Here is a 15,781-nt window from a genome sequence, read left to right on the forward strand (position 1 = left end):
AGAAGAAGAGGACAAAGAACTGGTAAGAAGCAGAATTTTAAAGCAAATGAGACTGTACCTTACTAATATAAAATGTTAATAATAGGGGAAATTGGGTGTGGGGTATATGTACTACCTTCTATCTTTACACTATTTTTGTGCTTCTGTAAACCTAAAAGTGTTTTAAAATAAGAAGTTGATTAGCATAAAAAAAAATAAAATAAAAATTTTAAAAGACCCCAAAACATTGCTTATACCTCCACATGCATTTGTATTTCCAAGGCTAATTATTTAAGAGTGGTTTCTTTCAACACACTATCCCATGAAACTGTGTCGGAATTCACATTAAAGCTCAACCAACAAGCACTTTCAGAGCTCACAGAGTTCAAGTTGGCCAGAGATCAGATGGAAATGTTGGGGCCCGATTCCTTGGGAGGATGACAGGAAGGTGAGGTGGAGGTGATTTAGAGGAAAGGACATTATTCTTAATGCCCTCCATAACCCTATTATGAAGCTGGAGGGTGAAGATTAAGATTTATTAGCTATAGTAAGACCCTGTGCCTTCTGGAAAATGGTCAATTGGTGAAAATACTGATAGGTCCCATGTCAAGGCGGGCCATCTCACTTTTGTCCCCTGGACTTTTTTGCAGCTGTTTTCAGTGCTAAGCTGGGTATCCAAGTTGGACCATCTGACCCTCTTTTCCTCTATGGACATTTTTCTACCTTGTCTTAAAGGGCAAGAACACAGAAGGCTGCCGTCAAAATTAGTGAACTTTGTGAAGTGGGAAGTAAATAGCCTGTGGATTAGGAGGCTAAAAGAAGGATTTAGAATGATTTGTGAGTCATTGATCTGTCCTCTTTCCAGTTAGCGAGGATCAATCAGCGATTTCTTTACAACACTTGTCCCACCCACTTCATACGTGCTTTCGAGTTGGTCAGGTCCGAACAGCTCAGTGTTGGCAGGGACATTGGAGGCTATGGGGTCTATCTTGCACCTAATGTCTGAATACCTGGCAGTTTTCATCCAGCTTCTGGTTGAATGCCTCAAATGATAGGGAATTCACTACCTCGTGAAGCGTGGATTCCATTGTTGAACTTCTCTAAATGTTGAGTGTCTCTTCTGTGAAATTAAGATCTGTGTGATATAATGGAAAGAGCATTGGTTATGGTAGAGGACAGAACTGAAGTCAAGATTCTGTCTCCCCTCACTTGACGCTTGGCAAGCCCCTCCCCAAGTCTCAGTTCTTCTGATTTTAAAAGGAGGATAATGGTACCGGCTTCATGGGATTGTCCTGAGGATTAAAGGAGACCGTATAAGTGTATGTCCGTTGTGTGGCATGCGAAAGGAGTTCAATGATGCTTGGTTCAAAAAGCTTTACATGTAGTTTGAGCTCTTTCTCTGGGAGTCTAGTGACTACATATAATCCCTCCTCCTTGTGATGGCCTCACTAAAATGACTGAACACACTGATGGCGCCCATCTGGAACCATTGCCTCACTAGCTGAAACCCTTTCCATCCTGAAAGGCTTTCCCATGCTGTGAGTTCAGACCCTTCCTTTCTCTGATTGACCTTCTCTGGACTTGATCTACTTTGACGGAGCAACCCTAAAAGTAGGGTGCTAGCCAGGGTCCCCACATGTCATGCAGAAAAGCCTACCCACTAGCCAGTGTCTGTCAGCTCTAGCCCCAGAGGTAGCTTATGAGACAAAGCCTCTACAGAGCCCCTCTTGCCTTGTTGAAAAGCTCTTCAGTTGTGTTATGGCCTGATGGCAAAGAAGATGGCCTGCATCCTCAAGGGAGAGACCACTTGCCAGCCTATCTTTAACTTTAATACTTCAATTATCCCCTAGTGCCTCTTTATGGTCGCCATCACTTTCTGCTAATTTCTTGAACATTCTGCCCAGGCAGTAGTAGAGCCAGTCTTCTTCTGAGTTCCCAATTTTCATATCTTTAACTGTAATTAGCCTTTATCAGACTCCAGATACTTCTCATCAGAATGCAGTCTTTAAATCGCAGACTTATTGGAAAATGAGGGGCAGGGGTCTAAGCAGCCCTGATCTGGAGGCGCTGTGGAAATGAACGGTTTGCCAGTGATAAACCTGGCTGATTTTGTGCCAGTCTCTCCTTACAAAGGGAATGAGTTTGGTGGAAATATCTGAGACTATGGATTGGGCCACTTTCCTCTGTCCTTGGCTGGTTGGGTAACCTTAGGTAAAAAAATCTTCTCTGCGCAAAATGCCTTACCTGTTTTTGGGGTTTTTTTAGCATGTTGATAAAGGGCAGAGTTTTATTTATTTATTTTTAACATCTTTATTGGAGTATAATTGCTTCACAATACTGTGTTAGTTTCTGTTGTACAACAAAGTGAATCAGCTATACTTATACATATATCCCCATATTCACTCCCTCTTGCACCTCCCTCCCACCCTCCCTAACCCACCCCTCTACTTGGACACAAAGCACAGAGCTGATCTCCCTGTGCTAGATAGCTGCTTCCCACTAGCTCTCTATTTTACATTTGGTAGTGTATATATGTCAAGGCTACTGTCTCACTCCGTCCCAGCTTACCCTTCCCCCTCCCTGTGTCCTCAAGTCCATTTTCTACGTCTGCATCTTTATTCCTGTCCTGCCCCTAGGTTCTTCAGAATGATTTATTTTTCTTTTTAGATTCCATATATATGTGTTAGCATATGGTATTTGTTTTTCTCTTTCTGACTTACTCCACTCTGTATGACAGACTCTAGGTCCATTGACCTCATTACAAATAACTCAATTTCATTTCTTTTTATGGCTCAGTAATATTCCATTGTATATATGTGCCACATCTTCTTTATCCAATCATCTGTTGATAGACACTTAGGTTTCTTCCATGCCCTGGTTATTGTAAATTGTGCTGCAATGAACACCGTGGTACATGTCTCTTTTTGAATTGTGGTTTTCTCAGGGTATATGCCCAGTTGTGGGATTGCTGGGTCATATGGTAGTTCTATTTTTAGATTTTTAAGGAACCTCCATACCATTCTCCATAGAGGCTGTATCAATTTACATTCCCACCAACAGTACAAGAGGGTTCCCTTTTCTCCACACCCTCTCCAGCATTTATTGTTTGTAGAGTTTTTGATGATGGCCATTCTGACTGGTGTGAGGTGATACCTCTCTGTAGTTTTGATTTGCATTTCTCTAATGATTAGTGATGTTGAGCATCCTATAATGAGTTTGTTGGCAATCTGTGCATCTTCTTTGAAGAAATGGCTATTTAGGTCTTCTGCCCATTTTGGGATTGGGTTGTTTGTTTTTTTGATATTGAGCTGCATGAGCTGCTTATACATTTTGGAGATTAATCCTTTGTCCGGTGCTTCGTTTGCAAATATTTTCTACCATTCTGAGGGTTGTCTTTTGGTCTTGTTTATGGTTTCCTTTGCTGTGCAAAAGCTTTTAAGTTTCATTAAGTCCCATTTGTTTATTTTTATTTTTATTTCCATTTCTCTAGGAGGTGGGTCAAAAAGGACATTGCTGTGATTTATGTCAAAGAGTGTTCTGCCTATGTTTCCCTCTAAGAGTTTTATAATGTCTGGCCTTACATTTAGGTCTTTAATCCATTTTGAGTTTATTTTTGTGTATGGTGTTAGGGAGTGTTCTAATTTCATTCTTTAACATGCAGCTGTCCAGTTTTCCCAGCACCATTTATTGAAGAGGCTGTCTTTTCTCCATTGTATATTCTTGCCTCCTTTATCAAAGATAAGGTGACCATGTGTGTGAGGGTTTATCTCTGGGTTTTCTATCCTGTTTCATTGATCTATGTTTCTGTTTTTGTGCCAGTACCATAGTGTCTTGATTACTGTGGCCTTGTAGTATAGTCTGCAGTCCGGGCACCTGATTCCTCCAGCTCCGTTTTTCTTTCTCAAGAGTGCTTTGGCTATTCACGGTCTTTTGTGTTTCCATACAAATTGTGAAATTTTTTGTTCTAGTTCTGTAAAAAATGCCATTGGTATTTTGATAAGGATTGCATGGAGTCTGTAGATTGCTTTGGGGAGTATAGTCATTTTCACAATGTTGATTCTTCCAATCCAAGAACATGGTCTATCTCTCCATCTGTTTGTATCATCTTTAATTTCTTTTATCAGTGTCTTATAGTTTTCTGCATACAGGTCTTTTGTCTCCTTAGGTAGGTTTTTTCCTAGGTATTTTATTCTTTTTGTTGCAATGGTAAATGGGAGTGTGTCTTTAATTTCTCTTTCAGATTTTTCATCATTAGTGTATAGGAATGCAAGAGATTTCTGTGCATTGATTTTGTATCCTGCTACTTTACCAAATTCATTGATTAGCTCTAGTAGTTTTCTGGTAGCATCCTTAGGATTCTCTATGTATAGTATCATGTCATCTGCAAACAGTGACAGCTTTACGTCTTCTTTTCCGATTTGGATTCCTTTTATTTCTTTTTCTTCTGTGATTGCTGTAGCTAAAACTTCCAAAACTATGTTATAATAGTGGTGAGAGTGGGCAACTTTGTCTTGTTCCTGATCTTAGAGAAAATGGTTTCAGTTTTTCACCACTGAGAATGATGTTGGTTGTGGATTTGTCATATATGGCCTTTATCATGTTGAGGTAGGTTCCCTCTATGCCCACTTTCTGGAGAGTTTTTATCATAAATGGGTGTTGAATTTTGTCAAAAGCTTTTTCTGCATCTCTTGAGATGATCATATGGTTTTTATCCTTCAGTTTGTTAATATGGTGTATCACATTGGTTGATTTGCATATATTGAAGAATCCTTGCATTCCTGGGATAAACCCCACTAGATCATGGTGTGTGATCCTTTTACTGTGCTGTTGGATTCTGTTTGTTAGTATTCTATTGAGGATTTTTGCATCTATGTTCATCAGTGATATTGGCCTGTTGTTTTCTTTTATTGTGACATCTTTGTCTGGTTTTGTATCTTGAAGGTCTCCTCTCTTACCTCTTTTAAGATTTTCTATGAAGAGAAAAATAAATTCATTGATGGAGAAATGCTTTGTAAAGCACAAGTTCTGAATTTGTTCCAGGCTTGCATTACCATTAATAGTTATCTTCTAGTATCTGATGGGCCGGCTGTGAGTGTGACTAGAATCTTTGTGCATATATATGGGCCACCAGCCATGACGTTGGGGCCTCAGCTGGTCTGGATTTACCAGTGCTGCTGTGGGTCTAGGGTTCCAGGCATGGACTCCTTGGCGATGGCTTACCCATTCAGCCTTCACCTTACCAAGCCTGCCTCACCAGTGTGTTTGAGATCTAAGTTTTCCTATCCATACCGTTGTTAACTTGCCACTGGCCCTACCCAGGGTACAGCCCCTCCTACTGTATCCAGAGCCTGAGCTCCAGGTGTCCCCCTCCCACTGTTGGGATCCCATTTCTCTGACTGCTCCATCAGTGGTCAGCACCTTCTGTCTGATTTCTTCATGTCCTGGCCCATCCTGCATCTAACACGTGTCTCCAAGTTTTTGATACATCTGGACACACTCAGAAATAACGTTTAACCAGATATCTGGGCCCTCATGGCCCAGTCAAATTGACATTTAAAATTAGCCATCCTTTACCACACACACACACACACACACACAAAAATTAGCCATCCAAGTACACCCCTTGTCAACTTGGCATCCATCCACATCTTTGTAAACCATACTTAATCTCCAAATGAAGAAAATAACAAGGTGGTAATTCTGCCTTCCATGATGCAACTATCCTGCACACAACTGAACGTGCATTAAGTCCTTCCCCAGAAGAGGAGGTAAAGTCCTTGAGTGATGTTTACTCTTCTTCACATACTGTAACTGAAATACTATGATGGATAATTACAACAGAGGTAACCTGTGCAATGTCAGAGCTTCCACATGACATCCACATATCATGCAGTGCTTTATGCTCTACCAAGTGTTTTCACTCAAGTGTGAAAAACATGTAGACCTCTTCAGAACTAGCCAGAATACCAACTTCTAGAGAAGGCTTTTAGTAATGCAAATGTCAAGTTCTCCTTGCCTTTTGATAAGCTGGACAGATCCTATTAGAAGGTTCCCATAGGAACCAACAGATGCTGTGCTGAAGATTTTGCCAATCAGAAGCACAACGCCCCCAGGGATGTTTCTTATGCCTACCTCAAATCAGACCAATAACAAATGGAATTTATTTCAATGACCAACTCAGGGTGTCTGGGTTTCAGGAGGGCTGGTGGGGGATGGGTGTACCAACAAATGGACTACAATGTGCAAGTGTGTGATACCTTTTTATTTCCTAACTCTTTGTTTCAGTATTATCTGTGACAGGTCTTGCTGTTGTCACGTTTTGTTTTGTCTCAATCCTAGCTATTGTAAAATTCTCGGAGGTCAAAAAAGTGCAAGATAATAAAACCTTAGGGAAAAAATGAGCCACTGGCTTAGAGAGTGAGTATATGAAGGGCATTCTAGGGTCTTAGGTACTTGGACTCATACAACTTGGCCTTTAACACAGGTTTTATGGTGGTGGAGGCATCATCTTCCACATAGGTTTCCACTGGAAATGTGGTTTGTTTCCTAGTCCAGAGTCTGGTTTGAGGCAGATTATGGGTCTGGGATGTCCATGCCTCAATTGACAAGATTGAGGCTTGTGTCAAGCTGCCATGGCAGAGCCTTGAGCGTGCAGAGCTGATAAATCAGGTCTATAGTGGCGATCCCTTTGCCTCTACCCAGAGATTTGTAAACCCCAGTGACATCTTCAGATCTCCAGGTAATTTTCAGCATTCTTGGATCCTGAAAAGTAATGTGTATTACATATTCTTCCCCAAAACCTATTATTTATGCAAAGCGCAATTCTTGGTACATCAGAGGGAACATTATCATACAACGAGATTTTTCTGTGGCCCTTTCATAGTTGCTAACACATAAAATTTCTCCTTGGACTTCCCTGGTGGCACAGTGGTTAAGAATCTGCCTGCCAATGCAGGAGACATGGGTTTGAGCCCTGGTCCGGGAAGATCCCACATGCCGCGGAGCAACTAAGCCCGTGAGCCACAACTACTGAGCTTGTGTGCCACAGCTACTGAAGCCCGTGTACCTAGAACCTGTGCTCTGCAACAAGAGAAGCCACCGCAATGAGGAGCTCGCGCACCGAAACGAAGAGCAGCCCCCACTCGCTGCAGCTAGAGAAAGCCCGTGTGCAGCAACGAAGACCCACGCAGCCAAAAATAAATACATAAATACATACATACATACATACAATTTTTTAAAGAAAAAAATAAATAAATAAAATAAAATTTCTCCTTTAGCCCGGATTTAAACTCTACCTTAATTTACACATTATTGAAAACATTACAAAAATAAATCAGTTCAATTTTTTAAGTTCCTGTATGGTATTTTGAGAACAGCCAAATTCTCCTGCTTGTCTGGACTCTTTCCCGCCACCTGCCCCAGCTCATGGCAGGCTAAATAACTGTGGAGAAAAAGCAGATTTTCAGCTGCGGCTCAGATTACTCTGTCACTCTTCCTGCGTGGCAGACAGATCACTGCTGACATGGAGAATGAAGACAAGAAAATTACTTCATTATAGCGTGTCCTGATCAATTACAAACATCTAGGAGTTGGGTCTGTCCATCTGCTGCTCTGATCTGGCCCTGGACGTAGCTCTGGGTTATGTAAACAAGGATTGTGTTGCCTTAGCCCCCAGGAATTAGCAAGCGACAGGTTTTAAAATCTACGAGAGTTGCTCTTCTGCGGTGTGTTCCTTTCTTTTCAAAGATCCAGAGGAGGGAGGGCAAGGGGTTTTCTCAAGGTCAAAGCATAAAGCGATAGCAGAGTCAAGTCTCGATCCAAAAGAACGTGTCAGGTCTCAAACATTGTAACCTCAAGCGATGGCAGCTGATGCTTAGTTTTACCAGTAAACACGTCCCTTTGCTCCTTTCCAGAATCCAGGGTCCCCAGACCCTGTAGTGCTCACCTCTTTTATAATGGCTGAGAGCTCTTAGGGTGTAGGAGCCTGGCTTCCTGGTTTATGTCACTTGCCCCCAGGTCATTCTTCATAGCATCAAGCACCTTCTAGCACTGGATGTTTGTTTGCTCACTTAATTTTCACAACAATCCAATGAAGTAGGTGCCATTATTTTCGTCAGTGCTTAGAGGGGTAACGTAACTTACTCTACGTCACACAGCTATTAGGTGGTATAGCTTGGATTAGAAACTGGAAGTCTGGCTTCAGAGCCCACCTTTTGAACCACGATGCTACACACGTCCACCATCCCTTACCTAGGAACCATGTGTCGTTGTTCAGAGAGTTGAACATTTCAAATTTTAGAAAGAAAGCACATTGCACTATATTGTATATTACCTGATACTAGGGCAGGAGCCTGTAGTCAAACAAGTGATGTTTCTGCAGTGAAATGTATGAATATTCACATTATGTAGGATAAATGAAGATCATAAATCCCCGCTGCCTCAAGTTCAAGTCGGGTTTTGTCATAGTTAAGGAAAAATATTCCATGCTCTGATCTATTGGAAATTGGACAATGCAAACAGGCAACCGAGGACTTGTTCTCAACATAGCTTTCACATTGCTCCTCTCCCATCTGTCCCTACAGCTGGCTGCTCGAGTCAGGGCCACCATCACCTCTCACCTGAATGTTGCAATAGCCTGTCCTCTGACCATGAAGCTGAAAATGAGGAGACTTCTAGAAGATAGGAGACTTGCTGTCATTACAAGGAGCATTCTAATCTTTGACTATGTTGAGTCAGTCCTTCATATCCAGGTTTTCCCAGGCCTTAGGCTTTTTCCTTAGAGAATCATTCTTCCTGTATTCCAGAGTGTCAATTGCCAAGCATGTGTTTCATCACTGGACAAAATGAGACCATCAACTTAGCCACTGTCTGATTCAGTTTGCTCTTGAGCCATTCAATTGCATTCACCCACTTCAAGTGAGGTGGGTCTGTACCACAAGTGGCTACAGGGCAATGAGGGCTGGGTCATATTCATCTGGCTTGGTGAGTCATGAAACACATCAAAAGGTCCTGGACCTACATATTTAAAGTGATGAAAAGGAAAAACCTACAACCAAGGCTACTCTACCCAGCAAGGATCTCATTCAGATTTGATGGAGAAATAAAAACCTTTACAGACAAGCAAAAGCTAAGAGAATTCAGCACCACCAAACCAGCTTTACAACAAATGCTAAAGGAACTTCTCTAGGCAGGAAACACAAGAGGAGGAAAAGACCTACAATAACAAACCCAAAACAATTAAGAAAATGGTAATAAGAACACACATATCAATAATTACCTTAATGTAAATAGATTAAATGCTCCCACGAAAAGACATAGACTGGCTGAATGGATAGAAAAACAAGACCCATATATATGCTGTCTACAAGAGACCCACTTCAGACCTAGGGACACATACAGACTGAAAGGGAGGGGATGGAAAAAGGTATTCCATGCAAAGGGAAATCAAAAGAAAGCTGGAGTAGCAATTCTCATATCAGACAAAATAGACGTTAAAATAAAGACTATTACAAGAGACAAAGAAGGACACTACATAATGATCAAGGGATCAATCCAAGAAGATAATACAATTGTAAATATTTATGCAACCAACATAGGAGCACCTGAATACATAAGGCAAAGGCTAATAGCCATAAAAGGGGAAATCGACAGTAACACAATCATAGTAGGGGACTTTAACACCCCACTTTCACCAATGGACAGATCATCCAAAATGAAAATAAATAAGGAAACACAAGCTTTAAAAGATACATTAAACAAGATGGACTTAATTGATATTTATAGGACATTCCATCCAAAAACAACAGAATACACTTTCTTCTCAAGGGCTCATGGAACATTCTCCAGGATAGATCATATCTTGGGTCACAAATCAAGCCTTGGTAAATTTAAGAAAATTGAAGTCATATCAAGTATCTTTTCCAACCACAATGCTATGAGACTAGATATCAATTACAGAAAAAAATCTGTAAAAAATACAAACACATGGAGGCTAAACAATACACTACTTAATAACCAAGAGATCACTGACGAAATCAAAGAGGAAATAAAGAAATACCTAGAAACAAATGACAATGAAAACACGATGACCCAAAACCTATGGGATGCAGCAAAAGCACTTCTAAGAGGGAAGTTTATAGCAATACAATCCTACCTCAAGAAACAAGAAACATCTCAAATAAACAGCCTAACCTTACACCTAAAGCAATTAGAGAAAGAAGAACAAAAAAATCCCCAAAGTTAGCAGAAGGAAAGAAATCATAAAGATCAGATCCGAAAAAAATGAAAAAGAAATTAAGGAAATGATAGGAAAGAATCAGTAAAACTAAAAGCTGGTTCTTTGAGAAGATAAACAAAATTGATAAACCATTAGCCAGACTCATCAAGAAAAAGAGGGAGAAGACTCAAATCAATAGAATTAGAAATGAAAAAGGAGAACTAACAACTGACACTGCAGAAATACAAAGACTCATGAGAGATTACTACAGGTAACTCTATGCCACTAAAATGGAAAACCTGGAAGAAATGGACAAATTCTTAGAAATGCACAACCTGCCAAGACTTAATCAGGAATAAATAGAAAATATAAACAGACCAATCACAAGCACTGAAATTGAAACTGTGATTTAAAATCTTCCAACAAACAAAAGCCCAGAACCAGATGGCTGAAGCCAGATGGCTTCACTGGCAAATTCTATCAAACATTTAGAGAAGAGATAATACCTATCCTTCTCAAACTCTTCCAAAATATAGCAGAGGAAGAAACACTCCCAAACTCATTCTATGAGGCCACCATTACCCTGATACCAAAACCAGACAATGACGTCACAAAGAAAGAAAACTACAGGCCATTATCACTGATGAACATAGAAGCAAAAATCCTCAACAAAATACGAGCAAACAGAATGCAACAGCCCATTAAAAGGATCATACACCATGATCAAGTGGGCTTTATCCCAGGAATGCAAGGATTCTTCAATATACACAAATTAATCAACGTGATACACCATATTAACAAATTGAAGGAGAAAATCATATGATCATCTCAATAGATGCAGAGAAAGCTTTCGACAAAATTCAACATGCATTTATGATAAAAACCCTCCAGAAAGTAGGCATAGAGGGAACTTTCCTCAACATAATAAAGGCCGTATATGACAATCCCACAGCCAACATCATCCTCAGTGGTGAAAGACTGAAACCATTTCCACTAAGATCAGGAACAAGACAAGGTTGCCCACTCTCACCACTATTATTCAACATAGTTTTGGAAGTTTAAGCCACAGCAATCAGAGAAGAAAAAGAAATTTAAAAATCCAAATTGGAAAAGAAGAAGTAAAGCTGTCACTGTTTGCAGATGACACGATACTATACATAGAGAATCCTAAAGATGCTACCAGAAAACTACTAGAGCTAATCAATGAATTTGGTAAAGTAGCACTATGCAAAATTAATGCACAGAAATCTCTTGCATTCCTATACACTAATGATGAAAAATCTGAGAGTGAAATTAAGAAAATACTCCTATTTACCATTGCAACAAAAAGAATAAAATATCTAGGAATAAACCTACCTAAGGAGACAAAAGACTTGTATGCAGAAAACTATAAGACACTGATGAAAGAAATTAAAGATGATACAGATAGGTGGAAAAATATACCATGTTCTTGGATTGGAAGAATCAACATTGTGAAAATGACTCTATTACCCAAAGCAATCTACAGATTCAATGCAATCCCTATCAAATTACCACTGGCATTTTTTACAGAACTAGAACAAAAAATTTCACAATTTGTATGGAAACACAAAAGACCCCGAATAGCCAAAGCAATCTTGAGAATGAAAAATGGAGCTGGAGGAATCAGGCTCCTGGACTTCAGACTATACTACAAAGCTACAGTAATCAAGACAGTATGGTACTGGCACAAAAACAGAAATATAGATCAATGGAACAGGATAGAAAGCACAGAGATAAACCCACGCACATATGGTTACCTTATCTTTGATAAAGGAAGCAAGATTATACAATGGAGAAAAGACAGCCTCTTCAATAAGTGGTGCTGGGAAAACTGGACAGCTGCATGTAAAAGAATGAAATTAGAACACTCCCTAGCCTAACACCACACACAAAAATAAACTCAAATGGATTAAAGAACTAAATATAAGGCCAGACACTATCAAACTCTTGGAGGAAATCATAGGCAGAACACTCTGACATAAATCACAACAAGATCCTTTTTGACCCACCTCCTAAAGAAATGGAAATAAAAACAAAACTAAACAGATGGAACCTAATGAAACTTAAAAGCTTTTGCACAGCAAAGGAAACCATAAACGAGATGAAAAGACCACCCTCAGAATGGGAGAAAATATTTTGTAAATGAAGCAACTCACAAAAGATTAATCTCCAAAACGTACAAGCAGCTCATGCAGCTCAATATCAAAAAAAAACAAACAACCCAATCCAAAAATGGGCAGAAGACCTAAATAGACATTTCTCCAAGAAGATATACAGATTACCAGCAAACACATGAAAGAATGCTCAACATCATTAATCATTAGAGAAATGCAAATCAAAACTACAATGAGATATCATCTCACACCAGTCAGAATGGCCATCATCAAAAAAATCTACAAACAATAAATGCTGGAGAGGGTGTGGAGAAAAGGGAACACTCTTGCACTGTTGGTGGGAATGTAAATTGATACAGCCACTATGGAGAACAGTATGGAGTTTCCTCAAAAAACTACAAATAGAACTACCATATGACCCCGCAATCCCACTACTGGGCATATGCCCTGAGAAAACCATAATTCAAAAAGAGTCATGTATCACAATGTTCATTGCAGCTCTATTTACAATAGACAGGACATGGAAGCAACCTAAGTGTCCATCGACAGATGAATGGATAAAGAAGATGTGGCACATATATACAATGGAATATTACTGAGCCATAAAAAGAAACGAAATTGAGTTATTTGTAGGGAGGTGGATGGACCTAGAGACTGTCATACAGAGTGAAGTAAGTCAGAAAGAGAAAAACAAATACCGTATGCTAACACACATATATGGAATCTAAAAAACAAAAATGGTCATGAAGTACCTAGGGGCAGGATGGGAGTAAAGATGCAGACCTACTAGAGAATGGACTTGAGGCCATGGGGAGGGGGAAGGATAAGCTGGGATGAAGTGAGAGAGTGGCATGGACTTATATATATTACCAAATGTAAAATAGATAGCTAGTGGGAAGCAGCCGCATGGCACAGGGAGGTCAGCTCGGTGCTTTGTGACCACCTAGAGGGGTGGGATAGGGAGGGTGGGAGGGAGACACAAGAGGGAGGAGATATGGGGATATATATCTATGTATAGCTGATTTACTTTGTTATAAAGCAGAAACTAACACACCATTGTAAAGCAATTATACTCCAATAAAGAGGTTAAAATTTAAAAAGGGCCCTGGCCCTGTACAAGAGAAAACTTTGCAGACCTCAGCACCTGTGATCTGAGGAGGGTGTACACCACTCTGAAGTTAACAGCATGGTGGTGTTCCTGGATGCTGTCATATTTGGCCTTCTGAAAGTCTGATTCCTCTGGCTGACAGTATGAGTGGCTTACATCAAAATGATTCCTCACATGTGGACAGCACTGTCCAGAGCACAACTGTCCAGAATTACGTGTCATGGCTGCATGTAATTCTCACATTAGCCCTGAGATGGACATAGGCTTTGGCCACCTCGCTGCAGACAGCTCTGGGGTGCACTCAGAAATACTATGTTATTCATAGAACAAAAATGTTAAACTGCCATAGCTAAATTCTTATATTCTTCAGTGAGTACACTAGTGGTTTATTACTTAAATTATTTCCTGAAAAAGACCTACTAAATTGGGGAAATTCAATGTGTGGCTGTACAATGGTTACATATTTTGATGGTAGATGAAATGATGTGGATATTAAATGATTAGAAATAGATCACAAATATTATTATAGAGATGACAAAAGTAAACATCTGTAAACTGATAAAGTAAAAATGTGTGCAAAACTGCTTCTATTTTACCCAAAGTGAAAACTAATGAAAAGCTAAATACGAAGTCGACAGCCACAAAGAACAAAGTCTTCTTGTGCAGGCTACATAAGAAGAAATATAAATCTATGATGAAGAAATGTACATAGAAAGGTGACTTAACAGGTGAAGCAGATAAAATATAAAAGTATTGCAACATTTAAAGCATTTTTATATATTCAAAAATAAGAGAGTTTAAATAAATGCAGTTTATTATATATCAATGATACCCCAATTACAACCCATGAAAAGGAAATTATAGCAATGGTCATCCAAAGAGGCTCTCTGTGGACACCTCAGTAGGAGGGGACCATTCTAGGAGGACCAGTGAACACATGACACTCCAGCCTTCAAGGCAGCCCAATGGATCCTGGGACATGAGCCACCCACTACTTACAAATGACATCCTCCGCAACCCATGGCATTTTAGTTCTCTGGAAATGTTTTCTGAAGACATAGTAGTTCAAGGCTGAAATCGTTATTTTTACCAAGCCCATATCATGTCTTATGTGTTTGCAACTGGACAGTAGCCACACTAGGTCCTTCTATTCTCCCCCCACCTAGGGAAGTCCTGGAAGCGATGAAGTGGCTATTCTACGGTCATGAGGCAGCCCACTCAGGACTGAGACATACTTCTCCAGCACCAGTCTCGTGACTACGCCACCAGGCAGCCATATTACGCTCTTACTTTTGTCAACACTCTTTCACTTCTCTTAATTCTACTTTGCATGGTAATGGCCCTGTGAGGTATCAGACAGGCATGAGTATTCCCGTGCTATAGATTAGGAGATTGAGGTCTGGAGGAGCTAAGGCACTTGCTCAAGACCTGACCACTCCATCTCTAATATGAATACTAGACTCAAGTCCTTTGCGCTCAACCATATTGCTTTGGTTTGTGGTTTAGGACATGTGTCAGGACAGGGCTATGACAGTCTCTTAGGGCATAAGCCTACCTCAGTGTCTTGCTTGCATACTGCAAGTACTCAATCACCATTTTTTTTTCTCTTTTTCTTTTTGCTTGGGAGGAGAGTTGAAATGTTTCAAAGCTTGCTCGTTAAAGCCATTCATCTTTTACTTCATAAAAGAACAAAGCAACCTAACAAGGTTACATCTCTCTTACCTTTAGGGTTAATCATGTCACCAGAACATTTTTCAAAATAATTTTTTTTCCCTGATAGCTTCACAGGAGTGTCAGCCCTTCCAAATGTCTTCACTGTCTCCTCAGGCTGACACCTTGAAATTTACCATTTATACCATCAAGCTGTCATTTGCTTTTGATGAAATGACTTGACTACAAAAAAAAAAAAAAAAAAAGATTGTTATACTTTTGGACTGAAAGCAAAGAAATGGATTCCTTTGGTGAGCAGAAATCTATTATTGATGCGTTCATTCATTTGTACTCTCTACCCCAGGAGGGTCACTGGGGACCCTGGATTCTGTGCAGACTTCCCCTACCTGTTAATGACTTGTTCCAGAAGTTTGAGCTGCTGAACCATAGCAGAAAATACCACAATCCAACCAGGGAGAGGAATAGCTATTTCCTCTTCTCACAGGAGTCTATCGGTATGGCTCCCTCCTTGCTTTCTCCCTGAACTTCAGTGTGGAAAGGGGCAGGGAGCAGACTTCAGTGTAAAACGGATTTAGGTTCCAATCCCTGGTCCTCCACTTAATGATTATGTCATCGGAAGTGAGTTCTTCTGGATCTCTTCAAGTGTCAGTTTCCACCTGTGTATAATGGGGT

The sequence above is a fragment of the Kogia breviceps genome, chromosome X, assembly GCF_026419965.1.
Source record: "Kogia breviceps isolate mKogBre1 chromosome X, mKogBre1 haplotype 1, whole genome shotgun sequence".
Classification (NCBI taxonomy): Eukaryota; Metazoa; Chordata; class Mammalia; order Artiodactyla; family Physeteridae; genus Kogia; species Kogia breviceps.